The 19,831-nt window shown below is 43.1% G+C and overlaps 1 pseudogene; it reads left to right on the top strand.

Annotated features, from left to right (window-relative positions):
* LOC132654876 (baculoviral IAP repeat-containing protein 1b-like) overlaps positions 1–18,706 on the top strand; it is a 36,963-nt pseudogene extending 18,257 nt beyond the window's left edge.
* The last annotated feature ends 1,125 nt before the right edge of the window (positions 18,707–19,831 follow it).

Raw genomic sequence — 19,831 nt, 5'->3', positions numbered from 1 at the left:
AAATTGATTTTCAAAGTGATTGTATAAGTTTGCATTCCCACCAGCAGTGGAGAAATGTTTCCCTTGCTCCACGTCCTCACCAGCATGAGCTGTGCCTTGAGTTTTTGATCTTAGCCATTCTCAAGGGTGTAAGATGAAATCTCAGAGTCGTTCTTATTTATATTTCCCTGATGGCTAAGGATGTTGAACTTTAAGTGCTTCCCAGCCATTAGAGATTCCTCTGTCAAGATTTCTTCGTTTAGATCCATATTCCATATTTTAATTGTGTTACTTGGTTTGTTGATGTTTAGTTTCTTGACTTCTTTATAAATTTTGGATATCAGCCCTTTGTCAGATGTGGGGCTGACATTGTAAGCGCAGAGGATGTAACTCAGATATCATATGGTTCCCTAAAACCATATGACGTTCCATAAAAACGTCTTTAGCTCTGAATAAAATGAGGTATGGTAAGATGTTTGGAGTTCAAGAAAAGGAAAAAAAAAGTGGCATCAAAGCCAAGGGTGTGTGTAGGCTCATGCCTATAATACCAGCAGTTGGGAAATGGAGAAAGGCAGACAAATACTTCAACGTTACCCTTGGCTACATAGGGAATTCCAGACCAACTACACTACCTGACACTGTCTCAAAAAAAAAAGTGTGTGTTTAATAATCTGTCTGCATCCATCCCTGTGTATGGTATTAAACATGTAGTTACTAATGACTAAGCAGGGAGGAATGCTAGATGAACTTTGCAGGACTCTTCTTGTCCTAGACATTACAGTTCTGATAACTCACAAAGTCCTCACCCATACAGAAGATGTGTGTAAAATGCATGTACCATACATTACAGTTCTGATAACGCACAAAGTCTTCACCCATACAGAAGATGTGTGTAAAATGCATGTACCATCTAGGAACATGACTACTGCACACATGTGAAATTTATTCTTTCATACCTGGACTATGTCTTCCTTTTATCAGAATTGAGCAGGCTAGGTTTAGAAGATATTTAGAAGATCCTCAGTAATAATACAATGCCCACTCTTAAATCAAGACCCAGTTATGATTTAATAAAGAATTTCTCTTTCAAAGGAAATCACAAGTGAAAGCAATCACGAGGACCCAGTTCATCCCACCGAGGCTGGTAGGAACATGAAAGCGCATGGGATTCTGTGTATTTGCACATTGGACAGGAAAGCATATTTCTAATTGTCTGAGGAGCTCCTAGAGGAGAGCACTGAGGTGAAGGGAGTTGTGGGTGAGAGAGTCAGTGCTCCCATGGCATCTTGAGAGTGAATGCAGGACTACCAACAGCAGTCCTCATGCCAGATCCAAAGCAGCCAGTATTAAGGCATCATGCAGCAGGCTGGTCTCCTGAGATCCTAAAGGGAAATTAGGGTGCCAGGATATCCAAGTCCCTGTCAAATGAGAGGCCTTAGACATAGTACCTCACATACTGATGCTATGGAAAGATCTGAGAGGGTCTTAGGGTATGGAGGGGGGTCATGGGAAGGAGAAGAGAGTCCTAATCCACTCTTAGCAGACAAACAAAGCAATCAAAGAGATGTAAAGATACACCTTCCTCTGCCTCCCTTCTCTCCACAGGCTTGGCTCTGAGGGAAGCTCAGTGGTTTCAAGAGGCAAAGAGTCTGAGTGAGCAGCTGCGAGGCACCTACACCAAAGCCACTTTCTGCCACATGAATTTGCCAGAGGTGTGCTCCAGCCAAGGTACTGACCACTTGCTTGGCTGTGATGTGTCCATCGTTTCAAAGCACATCAGCAGGCCAGTGCAAGGGGCCCTGACAATCTCCGAGGTTTTCGCCAATCTCAGCTCGGTCATGTGTGTGGAAGGGGAAGCTGGCAGTGGGAAGACAACCTTCCTGAAGAAAATAGCTTTTCTCTGGGCATCAGGGTACTGTCCCCTGTTGAACAGGTTCCAGCTGGTCTTCTACCTCTCCCTTAGTTCCACCAGACCAGACCAGGGTCTGGCCAGCATCATCTGTGCCCAACTCCTAGAGGCAGGAGGCTGTGTTGGTGAAGCGTGCCTGAGCAGGATCATCCAGCAGTTAAAACACCAGGTACTGTTCCTGTTGGATGACTATACTGGGGTGGACTCGCTCCCCCAAGCCCTAGAGACACTGATTACAAAAAACTACTTGTCACGAACCTGCTTATTGATCGCTGTCCATACAAACAGGGCCAGGTCCATCCGTCCATGTCTGGATAAAATTCTAGAGATCAAAGATTTTCCTTTCTATAATACTGTCTCTGTATTACGGAAGTTCTTTTCACATAATATAATCCGTGTACAAAGGTTTTTCAATTACTTTGGAAAGAATGAACATCTGAGAGGAATTAACAAAACTCCTCTCTTCATGGCAGCCGTCTGTAATGACTGGTTTCAAAATCCTTCTGACCAGCCCTTTCATGATGTGGCCTTTTTCAAGTCCTATATGAAGTATCTGTCCTTAAAGTACAAAGCTGCAGCTGAGGCCCTCAAGGCCACTGTGTCCTCATGTGGGCAGCTGGCCTTGAGGGGGCATTTTTCTTCATGCTTTGAGTTCAACAATGATGACCTCACAGAGACTGGAGTGGATGAAGATGAGGACTTGATGAGCAAATTCACCACCCAGAGACTGAGACCAGTCTACGGGTTTTTAAGTCCTCTCTTCCAAGAATTTCTTGCTGCCATGAGGCTCACTGAACTCCTGGGTTCAGACAGGCAGGGAGACCAATACCTGGGAATTCATTATTTGAGACATATTAACTCACCCTTGAAGGCTCTGACCACCTACAACAACTTTTTGAAATATGTCTCCAGCCACCCTTCATCAAAGGCAGGGCCGGAAGTTGTGTCTCATTCGCTTCAGTTGGTAGATGAGAAAGAGTCGCTGGAGAACATGTCTGACGATGAGGACTACATGAAGCTCCACCCGGAAGCTTCACTATGGATGGACTCTGTTAGAGGATTGTGGCAGTTATCTCCTAAACTTTTCTCTTCATTAATTTCAGAGTATTTAGTGAGCATTGCTTTAAACTTTGCTTATGAAAGCAACACAGTTTCTGCATGTTCTCCATTGATTTTGCGATTTCTTCAGGGAAGAACACTCACTTTAAAAGTATTGAATTTACAGTACTTTTGGGAGCAACCAGAAAGCCTGTTATTATTGAAGAGTATTGAGGTCTCAATAAATGGAAATAAGTGGGTACAGCAAATATATTTGTCATTAATAGAAAAAAGTTTGGAAACATTACAGCCACCAACTGTAGATCAGGACTATGCATCTGCCTTTCAACCCATGAATGAATGCAAGAAATATTTGGCTGAAAAAGAAGAGATCGTGAGGAACTATGCGGATATCCGACACCAGGCCCCACCAAATATCAGTACTGGCTATTGGAAACTGTCACTCAAGCCACACAAGATCCCTAGGTTGGAAGTTGCAGTGGCCAACATGGGCCCAGCAGACCAAGCACTGCTCCGGGTCCTAATGGAAGTCTTCTCAGCTTCACAGAATATTGAGCTCTGCTTGTCCAACAGCAGTGGCTTTCTTGAAAGCATCCACCTGGCTCTGGAGCTGAATAAGACCTCTGTCACCAAGTGCTCCGTGTGCAGGCTGGAGCTCAGCACAGCAGAACAGGAGCTGCTTCTCACCCTGCCTGCCCTGCAGTCTTTTGAGGTCTCAGGGACGAACCATTTACCAGGTATCCCTGAGTGTGCTTTCACAAGCAGTCTTGCTAATTCTGTTTCCTTGTAGGCATAAGGTTATTGTGTAATTCAAGTTCTGATTTCTGTACTCCCCACATCTGGTTGCAGTCTTTGTTCTGAGAATCTCCCGCCTCAGTATTGTGTAAACACTGCTCCCCAGTTGTTGCCTGATAGGCTAATAAAGCAGCTTACAGCACAGTACTGAGAAGTTACTCTACTGTTAATCCTCTAGGCTAATCTGGCTTCCTCCCCATGTAAATCCCCAAGATACTTGCACTTATGGCATTGTCTGCTCCAGCTGCTCTCTCCTCATGGCTCATGATGAAGAATTCAGATGGAAATCTATAGAGGCTCAAGATTTTAAAAGGCTTAAGGAGGAAAAACAAGTTGTGGCTTTCACTCACCGTGTGTTGAACAAATACTTAATAACTGGGCCACACGGAATTGCATAACTCCAAAAGACTGGAGAGATTTGATGACAGCCATTCTAGAGCCTAGCTCTTAATTGCAATGGCTGGCATGGTGGAAAGATGAGGCTTCACTTATGCATTAATGAAATAGGACTAGAGGAATTGATATTGTCAACGATGGTAAGGAATGGTTATATGGCTCATGAATGCAGGTTATCCAAGGCAATTCCTTAATTTCAGAAAACTGACTAAGGGACTTCACTTAAGGTCTGACAGAAAAAAAAAAACAAAACAACAAAACAACATGAACCATTAGTTTCCTGCCCACCAAAAGAGGATTATTATAAAAAAAAAAAAAAAATAGAAAATTCAAGGCCTGATAGGACAAACAGGGCTACCAAAAACTTAGATAAACCATTTAAAGGAGATAAAGATGCTCCTAGGGGATAAAACAAGAGGCACTAAAGATGAAAAATCAGATATTTTGGCAAATGCTATAAATTATAAAAGGCCAAAATTAGAATTACAGTTAGATATCATTGAGATGGAAGGATTAGTGTCTCCTGGAGCATATGTAACAATAATTTTCCAAGACTCCTGGTATCCAATTTGGCGACTTAAAAAGGTATCTACACAGCTCCTGGGAATTGTGTCATTGTCGCAGGTAAAACAAAGCCTAAAATGTCTTAAATGTGTAGGGCCAGAAATCCCAACAGGAAAATTAAGGCCATATATGACTGATGCAGCCATGAATTTATGGGGGAGGGATCTATTGCAACAGTAAGAAGCATGGATTGCCATTCCTCCAACTGCAGGGACAAGCCATAAAATCAGGGATGTTCTTGACAAAGGTAGTAAAACTGTCCAAGTTGTCCATAAACAGAACACAGCACAAGCTGATTCTCCAAGGTCATATGGAGGAGACCCTGCTGACACAACACCAATGGCCTTCCTGCTAAGGCTGACTAACCAACCTATTCGAATAGAACCATGGCCTATGAGAAAAGAGAAAGTATAAGCAGCTTACAGCCAAGAGCTGAGTGGAGGAGAGAATAAGGCTGGACTTCTTGCCCTCCAGGAGGGGAAGAGTTAGAGGATGAAGTGGGGAATTTCCAGCCATGGGCAGAGGTCCAAGAGACATGAAGAGAGAGCAGCTGGAGCAGAGAATACCATAAAGTGCAAGTATGTCAATGATTTACACAGGGAAGAAGCCAGACTAGCCTAGAGGGTTAAGAATAGAGTAATGACTGCTCAGTATTGTTGTGTAATTTACCTTATTGACATACTAGGGGACAACTGGGGAACAGTGTTTACCCAACATGGAAACAGGAGATTCTCAGAACAAGGGTTGCAACCAGATATGGGGGGTGTGTGTACAGAAATCAGCATTCAAATTACACAATAACTTTATGCCTCCATTTTCTCATCCTTAGTTTTAGATGAATGAAACTTCAGTTTCATCTCTTCATAAATGTTCCTTTATAGGAGAAGTTTAAATGCTTTCACTGTTTGGGGCAGTGCATAGATCATTGGAAGGTCCTGAATGACAGAATGGGTTTCACATAATTCAAGAATAGCTTCCGTGTTTCATTGCTTGAGAGGTTGTAAGGGCACTTGAACTGCTTGTTATTAGTCAATGTTGGACTGTGTGTGCGATGTTGCTGAAGAGATATCTGCATTCTGGGTGCGAGAAGGAGGGGGGGTTAGCTTCTCCAGAAAAGGAATTAAAAAGTAGGAACAATATAGTCTTACTTCTATTTCTGTTGCTGTAATAAAAGATTCTGACCAGAAGTGACTTGGGGGAAGAAAGGGTTTATCACATCTTACACCTCCTGGCTAGCACAGTTCACCCCTGAAGGATGTCGCAGAGGGAATGAAAGCAGGAACCTGGAGGCAGGAACAGGAGAGACCAGGGAGGACTCTGGCTTCCTTTCCATGGCTGCTTACATATGTGCCTTCTTCTTCAACTCTTGACCACCTGCCCAGAGCAGCACCACCATCCCCCCTGAGTTGGCCCCTTGCTCATCAATCATTAATTTAGGGGATTTTTTTCCAAATTTAGGATCCTCTTCCCTAATAACTCTAGCCTGTTTCAAGTTGACAGAAACCAACTAGGAAAAATATCTCCTATTAGTTGTGTTTAACATTAGGTAATACTTGGTTATTTTCAGTACAGGCTTCACCTGACTTTCATTAAATTTGTTTATCATTACTTAGAAGTTTTGATAGTCCTGTAAATGTTCATTTTTTTTTAAATTTCATAATCATAACTAGTCTAGTTCTTGTCTTTAGCTGTGTGTTACATGCTTAGGAATGCTTTTCTTGTCTATATCTGAATGTTTTTTTTGTTTTTTACTGTGTGTGTATGTGTGTGTGTGTGTGTGTGTGTGTGTGTGTGTGTGTGTGTGTTTGCAGATGTGTGCATGGGCACGGAACCCTGTCAGAGCATGCATATAGGGGGGCAGAGACAACCTCAGGAAAGCCATTTTCCCTTCCATCTACCCTGTGGCTCTTAGGGATCAAAATGAGGTTGGCAGGCTTGATACAAGTCCTTTTTCTCACTGAGCCGTATTCCTGTGCCATACACCCCTCTTGTTTAGGAATTTTCTGCTCATATGGCATTTGAGACAGAGGCTCAGTGTTCTGAGACAGATCCATTCTACAGGCTAGGCTTCCCTGGGACTTGCCATACAACAAGGCTAGCCTTGAGCTATGGTAACCCCCTTTTTTCAGTCTCCCAGCCACTGAGGTCACATCTGTGAGCCACCACACCTTCTTCGTGTTTAACCTGCTGCGGAAATTCCCCGCTGTGTTTCATGGTGGCTTCTTCATTATACTTCCCCACCCACAAGGTGCAAATCTCATTTAGTCTTATTTTTCCCTTTCATCTGCTTCATCGCAAATATATTCTAGTAAGTCAGTAAGTCATATTTAAGGATCCATGGTGAAACCCAAGGTTGTGAAAATTACTTGTTCTCTTCTAAGAGTTCTAGTGTTAGTTGTTATAGTTGTCATTAGTTCACTTTGAGTTAGCTTTCATGAATTGGAAGTGAGAGTCCAACTGCACCCTTTTCGCATGTGCAAAGTCAGACATTCCCATGCTGTTGGATGGAGAGAAGCTTTATTTATTTCGTAAGTTTAGAGACCAGTATGGTGCTTTCCCTGTAGTTTATGATCAGCAGATACTGTAGCTGACAATATATTCCTGGATGTGCTTCCTAGACTGGTGTTAGGAAGTCTAAGAAACTTCATCTTGAAAGCATGAAAATGGCTGAAGGTCGCAGCACACTTGAGAACTTCCACTGGGGACCTTGAGTGATGAGAACTATGTGCTGCTTTCCAGATCAACTCTTTGCTAACTTGAACAAGTTCCCAGGCCTGAAAGAACTGTCTGTGAGACTAGATGTGCTTTCAGTCCTTCCTGGAGAGTTCCCAAACCTCCACCACATGGAGAAGTTATCCATCCAAACTTCTAAGGAGTCTGACCTCTCCAGACTAGGTAAGGATGGTGCTTGGATTTCCAGCTTATGTCTCAGCTGGAAAAGCTAGTTGGCTAGTAATTGGTAGAACCGTTAACTAATCATTAGTTAAACTTTCCCTGGGCTTCACACCGTGAACTGTGTCCATGGGAAGGTGTGGGAACAGTGTTCTTCCTCCTTAAGAGGGCAGAGATTTATTTGTTACCCGAGTCTTTAACATGTGGGGAACTGTTCTCAGCCCTTCACAACCACTGACTCAGTCTTCACAGCCCCTCTGTGAGAGAAGGTATGAAGATTATTGCTGATTGTCAGCTGGGGAAATGAGGTCAGCGATGGCTCAGGGCTAAGGAAATGTGTCTCCAAACAGAAGGTTTGACTGCACAGCCTGAGCTTTACACTCCTAACACTTCCTCTCCTGTTGGTAGGACCCTGCTGTTTGAGGTTGCAATCTTCCCAGTCCAGATAGCCATTCTGAGTTTGGCACTAGATGAAGGACTTCCTTTTCCCAGCAGGGCCTCCTACTCTCTGCCTGACCTCATCTGGAAAGTATCTTTAGGCATAAATACCTCTAGCCATATCTGATATATGGCTGTTGGCACAGTTGCTCTCCCCTCCCTGTGCCCATATGATAATTAGGTACTGTGTTTCCGTTCTTATGATAGGAGCATCCTGTTTAATGCAAATCAAGAATCCTTGAAGTGCCAATTATGTACACGTATCCCGAGAGCCCTCACCCACTCCCCAAGGAGTATAAAATTGTTCTCTTGAATTAAAATTGAACTGTCTCCCTGAAGTGGTTCCCAGAAGGTATTTTCCATCATGCTAGCGGCCTTCAAAGGCCTGCATCTCACCTTTTGCTCCTCCTGCTTTCATTGGCTTGTGGTCAACAGTTCCCCAGGGAGGATAACCACTGCTGGCACCTAACATGGGGCATACCCCAGCAACAGAATTCATATGTCGCTGGAAAACTTTCATTCAGTTCCTTATAGAAAGCTATTCTTTCATATGACTATGTCAATTAGACACAACATGAGCCCAACAAATATAGTCTGAGCTCTAGATACTTGCCACTGAGTCACTACGTTATGAATGTTGTGTCATTGCCTGTTTAATCACTGTGGCTGGAACTGATAGATTGGGGGTCCAATTCTGATAGAAACATTCAGCCTCTAATTTCTGAAAATCTTTCATATTTTACAGTTAAATTGATTCAGTACTCTCCAAATCTTCATGTCTTCCATCTGAAATGTGATTTCCTTTTGAATTGTGAGTCTCTCATGGCTGCACTTGCTTCCTGCAAGAAACTCAGAGAGATTGAGTTTTCTGGACGATGCTTTGAAACCACACCATTTGGTAAGAACTGTACAACTTTGACTTCAGATGCTGCTGTGCACAGTTATTCAATACTCTAGGATTAAAATGCAATGGTGTCGTGGGAACTGTAACCACACCTGATCATCAGTGAGGCTTTCACAACAGTGAAGTGCATCTGTTTACAATTTAAATCTTTCATTTTCAGAGCAGTGTCTTCTACTTAGTCATAGTAATTCTGAATATTATATCACCTTTCATCACTTTTTAGATACTTCTTATCTCAACAGTACTGCTCTGAGTCATAGGTAATGTGTTTGACCCAAATAAATTTTATTTTTCCTTTCATAGTCAACATATTGCCAAATTTTGTTTCTCTGAAGACATTAGATCTTAATTGCCAAAAATTTCCAGATAAGAAAACATCAGAAAAGTTTGGTAAGTTTATAGAAGCGTTTCTTAATTTATTATTTTCCTCCCCCTCTTCCTCCTTCTCCTCCTCTTCCTCCTCCTGCAGTGAACTCACAACAAATCAAGGTGTGTACAGTTGTCCCTTTACTTCCATGACAGTTAGGTCCAGGAGGTGCTGCTGCTGTAAACACTAGAACATCCTCTACTCTATGATACAAAATGGTGCAGTGTTTTCCCATGACCCCACACACATTCATATACTTTAAGTAACTTTTCCATTGCTTACAATGCCTAATGCCATGTAAAAAAATGTTACATTGTGTTTTTCTTTTTTTTAATTTTAATTTAATTTTATTTTTAATTACACTTTATTTACTTTGTATCCCCCCTCTAGTTCCCTCCCTCCTCCCCTCCCAATTCCTCCCTTACTTCCCCTTCTCCAATCATGCCCCTCCCCAAGTTCACTGGTAGGGGAGGGTTTCTTTTTCTTCCTTCTGATCCTAGTCTGTTAGGTCTCATCAGGACTGGCTGCATTGTCTTCCTCTGTGGCCTGGTAAGGGTGCTTCCCACTCAGGGGGAGGTGATCAAAGATCAGGCCAATCAGTTCATGTCAGAAGCAGTCCCTGTTCCCATTACTATGGAACCCACTTGGACACTGAACTGCCATGGGCTACATCTGTGCAGGGGTTCTAGGTTATCTCCATGCATGGTACTTGAAAATCTGTGTTCAGATTTTCTGGTTCTGTTGCTCTCCTTGTGGAGTTTCTGTCCTCTCCAGATTTTACTCTTTCTCACTTCTTTCATAAGATTCCATGCACTCTGCCCAAAGTTTGGCCATAAGTCTCAGCATCTGCTTTGATAGTCTGCAGGGCAGAGCCTTTCAGAGTGTGTTGTTCTTAAAGTAAGGAAGAGGGGGAAACATCTGGATATGTTTAGCTCAGACACTTTTAAAAAAAAATTGAACCTGTGGTTTGTGGAATGTGCTTATAGGTCATGCACCAGCCATGTTGGTCCTTTGGAGGACACCATGGTGATACTCAGTCTCACCGCCAGATACTATTGCTCTCATGCATCCTCATGTTTAAACTCATTAAATGCAATACTCTCAGACTCACTGACACCTTAGGATAGAAGTTGGTCATGGTGGCACGGTGTACCTCTATTGTTAGACACCCATTCTAGATGTGCTCTACCTGTTCTGTTTCAAAGGTTTCAGAATCTACACAAAAACTTCTATTTATGTTAAGAAAATTAATCTGTGATAAACCATACTGAGCACAATGATGAGTATAGACAATTTATATACTTTTTTTTTTAGTTAAAAAAATGTTAGAAGGCCAGGTGGTGGTGATGCATCCCTTTAATTCCACCACTTGGGAGGCAGAGGCACATGGATTTCTGAGTTAGAGGCCAACTATTCTACTGGGCAGCCAGGGCTACAAAGGGAAGCCCTGTCTTGAAAAACAAACAAACAAAAGAAAGTTTAGAAAAATAATATGGTTTCATGGGAAGCACTAATGGGGAAAATGGAGGCAATGGCGATACGGGGTGCAGAGCTCTGTCTTCACAGTGCTTCCCAGACTTTTGTAGGAGAGGTGACCCCCCCTTCCTCTTCCCTTCTGCAGAGGCAGCTGCCTCGTGTGTTTGCTTTGTCCTTGGAGGTGCTGGTAAAGCAGCAGGGACAACATCAGGCACTCTCAAGGCTACTGTCTCAGGTTGACTGTGTAAAACTCACACTGCAAGCATCAAGTTTCCCCACTGCTGGAAAAGAAAATTACAAGTATTAAAGCAGAATGCTGGTCAGGCTAAGGAAGCAACACTTTGAATTCCTGTACCCAGCTTGTTAATGAAGCCTTAATGGAGTGGATTATATTTCCTTTTTTAAAGATGAGTGCACACACATACACACAAACAGTCACAAAGTGAATTTCAGGATTTCCCTCACAGAGGTCAGCCAAAATTATAGCTTTTTCAGGAAAAAGGCCGGAGATGGCTCAGCAAGTAAAAGGCCTGGCACCAAGGCTGATGACCTGAGTTGGATCTCTGGGGCCCAAATGATGGAAAGGAAAAGAGCCTACTTCCAAAAGCTGTCCTCTGATCTCTAAACCCCTAAACCCATACTATGCTACATGTATGCCAAAGTACATGCACATATGCACTCTCAAGTATGTACACACACACACACAAAATACATATAGGTACATGCTGGAGTGCAGTGCCAGCGGGTTCAGAACCTGAAGGAGGAAGTGTGCAGTCAGTGAATGAAGACTTGCATCAAGGGATGCAGTTCACACACTCTGACACTGAGACAGCTCAGGCCACCCTTACTTATGCATCCATTTTTTAACAGCTGAAAAGGTTTTACATTCGTTTTCTCATGCACAGTCTGTTTTAAGACCTTCCTATGTGTAGCACACTGTACTTTTTCCTTCCTTCTCCTCCTCAATCTCCACGGTTTCCTGCCAACCCATGAACTGCGTCAAGAAAGAGGAAACAGCTTCAGCAAGCAGTTACTATCCAACCCAACACACTGGTACTTAACCAAGTGACCATGGTTGGCAGCAATTGTGGTTGCAGTATAAAGAGATGATAGATTACAACACAGGAAATTCTGATTTAATTATTGGCAACTGGCATCTTCTCATGCCCTAATCAGGATATTTAATTCCTTTAATGCCCAGGGCTCTCTGCAAATTAGCAACCTGAATCAATTCCTCACCCTTGCTTAGCTTGCCTCTGAGTATTCCTATTTCGTCTTGGAACTAGAGATCCATCAAGACCTTCCTAACTTTTTGATAATCACATAGCTATTGTTTGGAACAGGTCAGTGGGCAAATTGTTCTCAGAACCAAGTTTCTATGTGGAGAGAACATCCAGACAATAGCTGATGTACCTAGACCAGGCCCTCACGTTGGCTCAACCACATCATCATTAACAAACTCCCACAATCCTCAGAGACAAACCAGAATCTATCACAGCCTGATCTGAGCCTTGCAAATGCAAGGCAAAAGTGAACCAAGCATTCCCTCGGAAAAGGCCAGGAGATTCTGCACTAATATCCTCACAGGTCCTTGTCATGTGGAAACCCAAGTCCTCAGGCCTTGTAATAAGGGGAGCCGCCAGCATCTCACTCACGCACCATTCCCAGAAGAGGCTTGGCCGCTGCCAAATGTAATTTAAGTTGTTTTTCAAATGTCAAAAAGAAAGAACCACAAATTGGAAATATGTGTGCAAACTCATAGTTTGTTATTTCATAAACACACAAGGATCTATATACATATATAGACATCTAGGTGTCTACATACGGGTATCTCTTAGGACTGTCACAGCAACTGTCTTTTCCAGAAAGTACTTTTCCAGTGTTCAGCTGCTCATTTCTTTTCTTTTTCTTTTTTTAATTTCGTATTAGTTTATTTACTTTACATTCTGAGGGTCGCCCTCCCTCCCCACCTCCCAGTCTTCTCTTTCCCCTCCTTTCCCCTTCCCCTTTTCCTTCCCCCAAGAAAAGGGGAGCCCCCCTCCCTCCTGTATTAACCTTCCCCAGCACATCAAGTCACATCAGGTCTGCTCTTATCTTCATCCCCGGAGGCCAGGCAAGGCAGCCCTACCAGGGGGAAGTGATCCAAAAGCAGGCAATAGAGTCAGTCCATATTAAAAAGAGCACCCCCTCCATCCACCAGGTGACCCACATGAAGACCAAGCTGCCCACTGGCTGCAAGTGTGCAGGGCCCTAGGTCCACACCATGCATGCTCCTTAGTTGATGTCTCAGTCTCTGAAAGCCCCCATGTGACTGGGTTAGTTGTCTCTGTTGGTCTTCCTATGAGGTTCCTGTTCCCTCCAGGTCCTTCCATCTTTCCCCCAATATTTCCTCAAGACCCCTAGAGTTCCGCCCATGCTTGGCTGAAAGTCCCAGCATCTGTCTTGATCTGCTGTTGGCTGAATCCTTCCAGAGGACCGTCAAGTTGGGCTCCTAACTGAAAGCATAGCAGAGTATCATTATTAGTATCCGGGGCTAGCTTTTCTACTGTGGGGTGTGCTCATTTCTTTTCCATTTTAAATAGTTTTGTTTTCTGGTCACAGAGCTAGGATAGTTTCTTGGATAGATCTTAAATAACCCATTTGAGAAAGACCACTTAGAACGTGGGAGTGGTTCTAAGTGCCCCTGATCACAGCTCCTGGGAGGATGAGACAGGAGATTATGAGTTCCAGGCCAGCCTGAGCTATAGGGTGAGACTTTGTCTTTTAAAAGCCAAAATAAATCATTTAACCCAACTAAATGAGGCTCACACCCTGTGCATACTAATGAAACTACCATCAGGGCATATTTTTTACACCCAGCTTTGCTGGTTTAAGCAGATATGACAAGAAACTTCCTGAGGTTTCATAGGTGGCCCAGCAGAGCTGCTGGCTACCCATCTTGCTGTGATTTTACAGAAAAGATGGAGTGAAAAGAAGGCTCAGTTATTTGGCATGTTTGTGCCTGTGGACGTGTGTGCATGTTGGTGGCACAGGTATGGAACCCAGGGTCTCAAGCATGCTAAGCAAGCACTGTGTCATTGTGTCGATTGCCCAAATCTCTGGAGTTGCTTTCTAAGTACTCTTTCCTGAAAGAATCAGAGTCTGTGGATACATCGTTCATTCAAGAACCGCAACAGGAAAAGCCAAAGATGAATCTGGAATATTGGTCCATGCCAGAAAGTTTTCAAACTAGTTTCTGTGGGTCCTCAGGAGTAGACTTAGTGATCATGTGATCTACAGATTATCCTGCTAAGTAAGAGTGAACTTGGAAAGGAAGGCTTTCACAGTAGTGTACCATGCTTTTAGTGTTTAGTGTGGGTCTCCTCGGTGTGAAATCACTGGAGTGATGGCAGGAGGAGGGATGATAAAAAGGGGGTCGAATCAGAAGAGTGAGTAACCTGATGCCAGAGGAAGCTTGGCTGCAGGAGAGAAAGTGGAAATGAGGAGACAGCCTGGACTTGGGTGAAGAGACAGGTTGGGGAAGATGCAGAGAGCAGCAGGGAGCAGCTGTGTGCTGACCCCTTCTCTTGCTCTTGGAGAAGACCATGATGCGTAGGACCTGTTAGCGGTGGGGTCTCCTAGAATACAGAATACCTGGGTCACAGCTGCTCATGGTGGAATAGTAACAGAGGATGGCTTGCTGTGTCTCCCACAGCACTGGCCCTGGGTTCTCTCAGGAACCTGGAGGAACTGCTTCTTCCCACTGGGGACGGGATTCACCAAGTGGCCAGACTGATTGTCCAGCAGTGTCTGCAGCTTCAGTGTCTCCGAGTTCTTGCCTTTCATGACACCTTGGATGACGACAGTGTGCTGGAAATTGGTGAGTGTAAAAGCCACTAACATAACTGGAGCTGCCTGCTGCAAGTGTATAAAAAAAGTGTGTGTAAACTGTCCAACTTACTTCCTCGTTTCGTCTGTCATGCTGCTGCTTCTCATGCTTTTTTGCAGATTTAGGTTCATCCTGGTTAAACTGGGAAGGTCATCAGCGTCCTTTGGAAGCTATAGAAGCTATTCAGTCTGTGTTGGGGATTGAACCCAGTGCGTCACTCATGCGTCCTGGGCCAGTGCTCTGCCACTGCACCACAGCCTAGTCGAGTCTTCTTTATGACACTTGGTGCTTCACAAACCTGGCAGTATACTCTACTTATTGCTTGAGTGATTACAATATGTAAAAGGAAGTCTGCACTATAGAGCCGGACAAGAGTTTGGCATTTTGAATAATAAAATTACTTGTGTCCTAGAGCCGGGTCCATTTGAAGAACTTTTAACAATAAGCACAGAAGTGTCTGGAGCAAGAGGCAGGAGTTAGCTTCTAAAAAAGAGAGCAGACAGGACAGGAAAGGTTCTCCTAGAGTGGGCATCATGGGTTCGTTGCAAACACTGGGTTTCATCTTATCACTTCTCAGTACTGTTACTCTACAAACAATATTTAAAGTGGTGATTTAACCAGGTGTGTTGGCATGTGCCTGAAATCCCAGCTCTCCCCGAAGGCATAAGGAAGGCAGATCACTCTCTGTAAAATGAAGACCAGCCTGGTCTGCTCTGTGAGTTCCAGGCCAGCCAGAGCCACATAGTAAGAGGCTGTCTAAAAAATGAATAAATAGAATAGAATAAAATAAAGGTAATTTAGCCAGGCATGGTGGTAGTACAGCCTTAGAATTGCAGCACTCACAGGCTGAGGAGGAGAATTAAGACATCAGGTTGGGGCTGGAGAAATAGCTCCGAGATTAAGAGTGATTGCTCTATAACCATGAGAACCAGATTTAGGACTCTGGAGACTGCTGGCTTTTAGCCTAGTTGAGTAAATGCAAGGCTCAGGTATAAGGACAAACCTCTGCCTCAAGGGAAATGATGTAATATGATAAAGACAACCGATGCCTTCTTCTGGCTTTCCCAGGCATCATGCCCACCTATACAGTGTGTATATTACATGTACACATAAGACTTTGTCTCAAAAACAAGGAGGGAGGGTAGTAATTTATGATTTTCTTAAGAGTTTCATTTCTCTCCCCTTCAGAGGAAATCTGGGCAACATTAGCTTGGATGGCTTCTTTCTTTCTCTGTTTTTTTTTTTTTTTTTTTTGTTTGTTTGTTTTGTTTTCTTTTGTTTTTTGTGTTTTCCAAGACAGGGTTTCTCTGTGTAGCCTTGGCTCTCCTGGACTCGCTTTGTAGACCAGGCTGATCTCAAACTCACAGTGATCTGCCTGCCCCTGCCTTCCAGAGCATGGGGAATACAGGCATTTGTTGCTGGGCCCAGGTTTGTATAGCCTCATTCATCTCTGTTTATTATAAATCAATATTTTGCCTCACTCCTTTCTCTTACATTAGGTCTCAGACCCAGAATCTTAAATTTTGAAGCAACTCTGACCTTCTCCCTCTTGAGAAAAACCCATCATTCAAAGCAATGAGAAATATCCCAACTATCACTGAACAGCCCTACTTAGGGCACAGCTGACACATAAGGGCTTCTGTCTTTAAAGTCAAGCTAGAGCATGATTCTTGGTGAAATCAAACCTAACACTTGCCCAAATTAGGGGACACGGTTGTGACAATTAAAACAAGCAAAAAACATTGCTAGCAAAAACCCCACTTCCAGTCATAGACTTGGGTTGAGAACTTACTCTGGCCTGCCCCAATTTCCTCCAGAGCTCTAAGGAACCAGGAAGTCATTTGGGCACACTGGAGCACAGACACAGGGAAAAGACAAGCTTTTTGGAATAGCACCTACCCTTTTCTGCAAAAGGGGAGGCACTGTTGCCACAATTTCTCAGTCCCTTGTACTATAACCTCTTCCTATGTGCCCCGCCTTGGTGTATGTCGTCCTTTGAAACCAGAACAGAAGTCCTCATTGCCCAGACAGCTAAAATGCTCTGTTCTTGACTTCTGGTTTCTTCTTCTTCCTTGCAGTTTGGCCAGGTGGTTCCCTATCAACTTGGCAGCTGTTCAGGGCTTTCAAAGAAATATCTTTAAAACACATTTAAAGCCAAGCATTGTGGTATTTCCTTTAATCCAAGCTGTCAAAAGGCAGAAGAAGGCAGATGTGAGTTCTAGACCGGTCTCAGCTAAATAAGTGAGTTCTAGGACACCCAGGGCTATGTAGTGGGACCTGGTCTTAGAAAAAAATATGATTAGCAATTTTCATTGGTGGTGGGTGTGAGGTTAGTTACAAATAACTTTGTAAGCTTTACTCAAGTCTTCATAGCATTGTGTCTTCATGAATATTTTGTCTGCTTTCTTTCCAGCCAAGGGAGCAACCAGCAGAGGCTTCCAAAACCTTGAGAACTTAGACCTTTCAATGAATCACAAAATTACAGAGGAAGGATATAGACACTTCTTTCAAGCCCTCAACAACCTGCAAACTTGCAAGAGCTGAACATTTCCAGGCATATCCCAGAATGAATCCAAGTGCAGGCCACCACTGTCAAGGCGCTGAGTCAGTGTGTGATGAGACTGCCCAGACTCACGAGGCTCAGGATGCTCAGCTGGCTCCTGGATGAAGAGGACATGAAAGTGATGAATGCTATGAAAGAAAGACACCCTCAATGCAAATGCTTGATTATTCACTGGAAATGGATAGTGCCATTCTCTCCTGTCATTCAGAAGTGAAGGATGCAGCTGAAGGCTACCGACAGTTCTACAAACCCAATATTCGAATACATTTTACTTTAACTGACTATGGGATAATCCCAGCATTTAGGAGACTGAGGCAGGGAGATCAAGAGGTTGAGTTCACCCTGGGTTACATAACTAGTCCTTACTTTAGACCTACATCAAAATCAAACTGTTTCATAACTATTGCATATACAAGAATGGCCAGGCTGGTAACTGTTTGAACGCCTGCATGCCTACATTGAGCTATGATGAACAGTGCCCTGGCAGTCCTTACATAGTCATGAGATGAGAGCTTCAGTCACGTTCATACAGAAAACCCTCCATTTCCAAGGTCAGCCAGAAGGGAGGGGCTGGGGAAAGAACACTGATCTATGTAAAAAGCACAGCATGGGAGGAGTATTTGATGGAGGTTAGAAACAGTTTTAGTATTGAATTAGTCCCACACATGATGAAGCACGAGTCAGCTTCATGCTGGAGCCAGCTGGGCAGAGTCGAACGGTTCTTGAGTTGGGTGTGAGGATTAAAATTAATAAAATAAACACACAGCACACAGTAAACTTTTTAAAGGTCCAGACTCGACAGCTTTTGCAAAAGGCAGACTGCTGCAGCAAGCAGTGCCAGCAGCCAGTCTCAAGTCTCTGCCTGCCTCCTCTGCCTCCAGCCTTCTGACCACTTTATTTTTTGAGTAGTTACTTTTAGCCAGTAAAACATCTCAGAACAATAGGTTAATTTGCACAAGGAGCCTGAGGAAGAGGTGTAACCCTCACAAGCTATCCCACCTATGTCACAAACAAAAGGAGATGGACTTGAAAATTCTCCTCTGCCATTAGTAAAGGCCTCCAAAAAGCCATCTCTCTGCCGAGATTAAAATCTCAAAGCAGGCCACTGAGAAACTGCTCCGGACAACTTCACCACAGGATGCAGCTGCCTCTTTCCAGGAGATGCTCTGGTCTTTGCAGGGCTTTTGTGTGTTTACCAGCCTTGGTGTGGCCATGCTAGCTTATGCCATCTCTCCTTTGAAAACACGAGGGAAAATACGGGCTTAGAGATGCTTTTGTTCTAGAGGCTCTGGGGAGTTACATATGTTATGATAGCTTTATAACTTTTCTGGAAATCCACTCTGTTCAGAGTATAATCTCTTCAGGTTTTAATCTTATACCCTGAATTTCTGGGTATTTTAAACTTGATTGTGATAATTATTTGTCATTTCATAACTTTCGCCTCTCTAGAGGCAGTGAACCTGGAAGAAGAGAACCAATAAATAAGGTAGACTAAAGTCTCATGCACTGGCCAATTTTACTCAGAGCATCAGACAATTTATACTCTGATAGACAAGAAAAAAAAGTACTGAGTAAAGTTCTCATGAGTTTAAGCTGTATATAATCATAAGGACAAGCTGCATTGTAGCAAAAACATATTTCTGTGAACAGCAGTTCTCAGCCTATGGGTACTGACCCCTTGGAGGTCAAACAACCCCTTCACAGAAGTTACTCAAGACCATCAGAAAACATAAATATTTATGATTCATAACAGTAACAAAATTACAGTTATGAAGTAGCAATAAAAATGATTTTATTGTTGGGGTCACCACAACATGAGGAACTGTACTGAAGGGTCACAGCACTGGGAAGGTTGAGAACTGCTGGTAGAGAGGCATACAAAGGAGACTTAAAACATGTAATAGAATAGCAGCAAACAATGCATAATCTGATGGAAACCTGCTCCTATTCACTACATCTGGGAGGGGCACAAAAACACATTCCAAGAACAATTCCATCTTTTGAAGACACTGACGTCACAAGACACTTGTTTTCTTGGAGTGTTCTCATAAGCACTCAAGAATTCTCACACGACTCCCATCCTTAGACCATATTCCAACACATAATGTATATAAAAACACCTAAACACCTTAAATATATACGCTTTTTATTTTTGCGTTATGAAATAAGGCTTGGAAAGGTTGAACATAAAAAATAATTAGCATTGGTTATCTCTGAGGACTGAGGAAGGTGGCATTCTTGATTATTATTTTTCTCCTTTTTGTATTTTTTTTGTTTTATAATTGCTTGTTACTTTAATACTTAAAGTAAAACTTTAGGGTTGGGGTGTAGTTCAAAGTGCCTACAGAGTATTCTTGAGACCCTAAGCACAATCTCCAGAACTGCCAAAGAGAACATAAGAAAATAACTATAAAACTTAAGTAAGCTAGGGCTGGAGGCTCAGCAGTTAGGAGCACTGGCTGATCTTCCAGAAAACTCAGGTTCAATTCTTAGCAGTCTCATGGAGGCTCCACATTGCTGTACATACAGACAAAACACCCATTCACATACATAATTTTTATAATCAAATAAAGTATCTTTGTTGGGATCAGCAAGCAGGCATTTCTACAGGCAGCCCCTGG

Source organism: Meriones unguiculatus, chromosome 6 (genome assembly GCF_030254825.1).
Source record: "Meriones unguiculatus strain TT.TT164.6M chromosome 6, Bangor_MerUng_6.1, whole genome shotgun sequence".
NCBI classification, from domain to species: domain Eukaryota; kingdom Metazoa; phylum Chordata; class Mammalia; order Rodentia; family Muridae; genus Meriones; species Meriones unguiculatus.
This window is presented reverse-complemented; position numbering and strand designations above follow the sequence as displayed.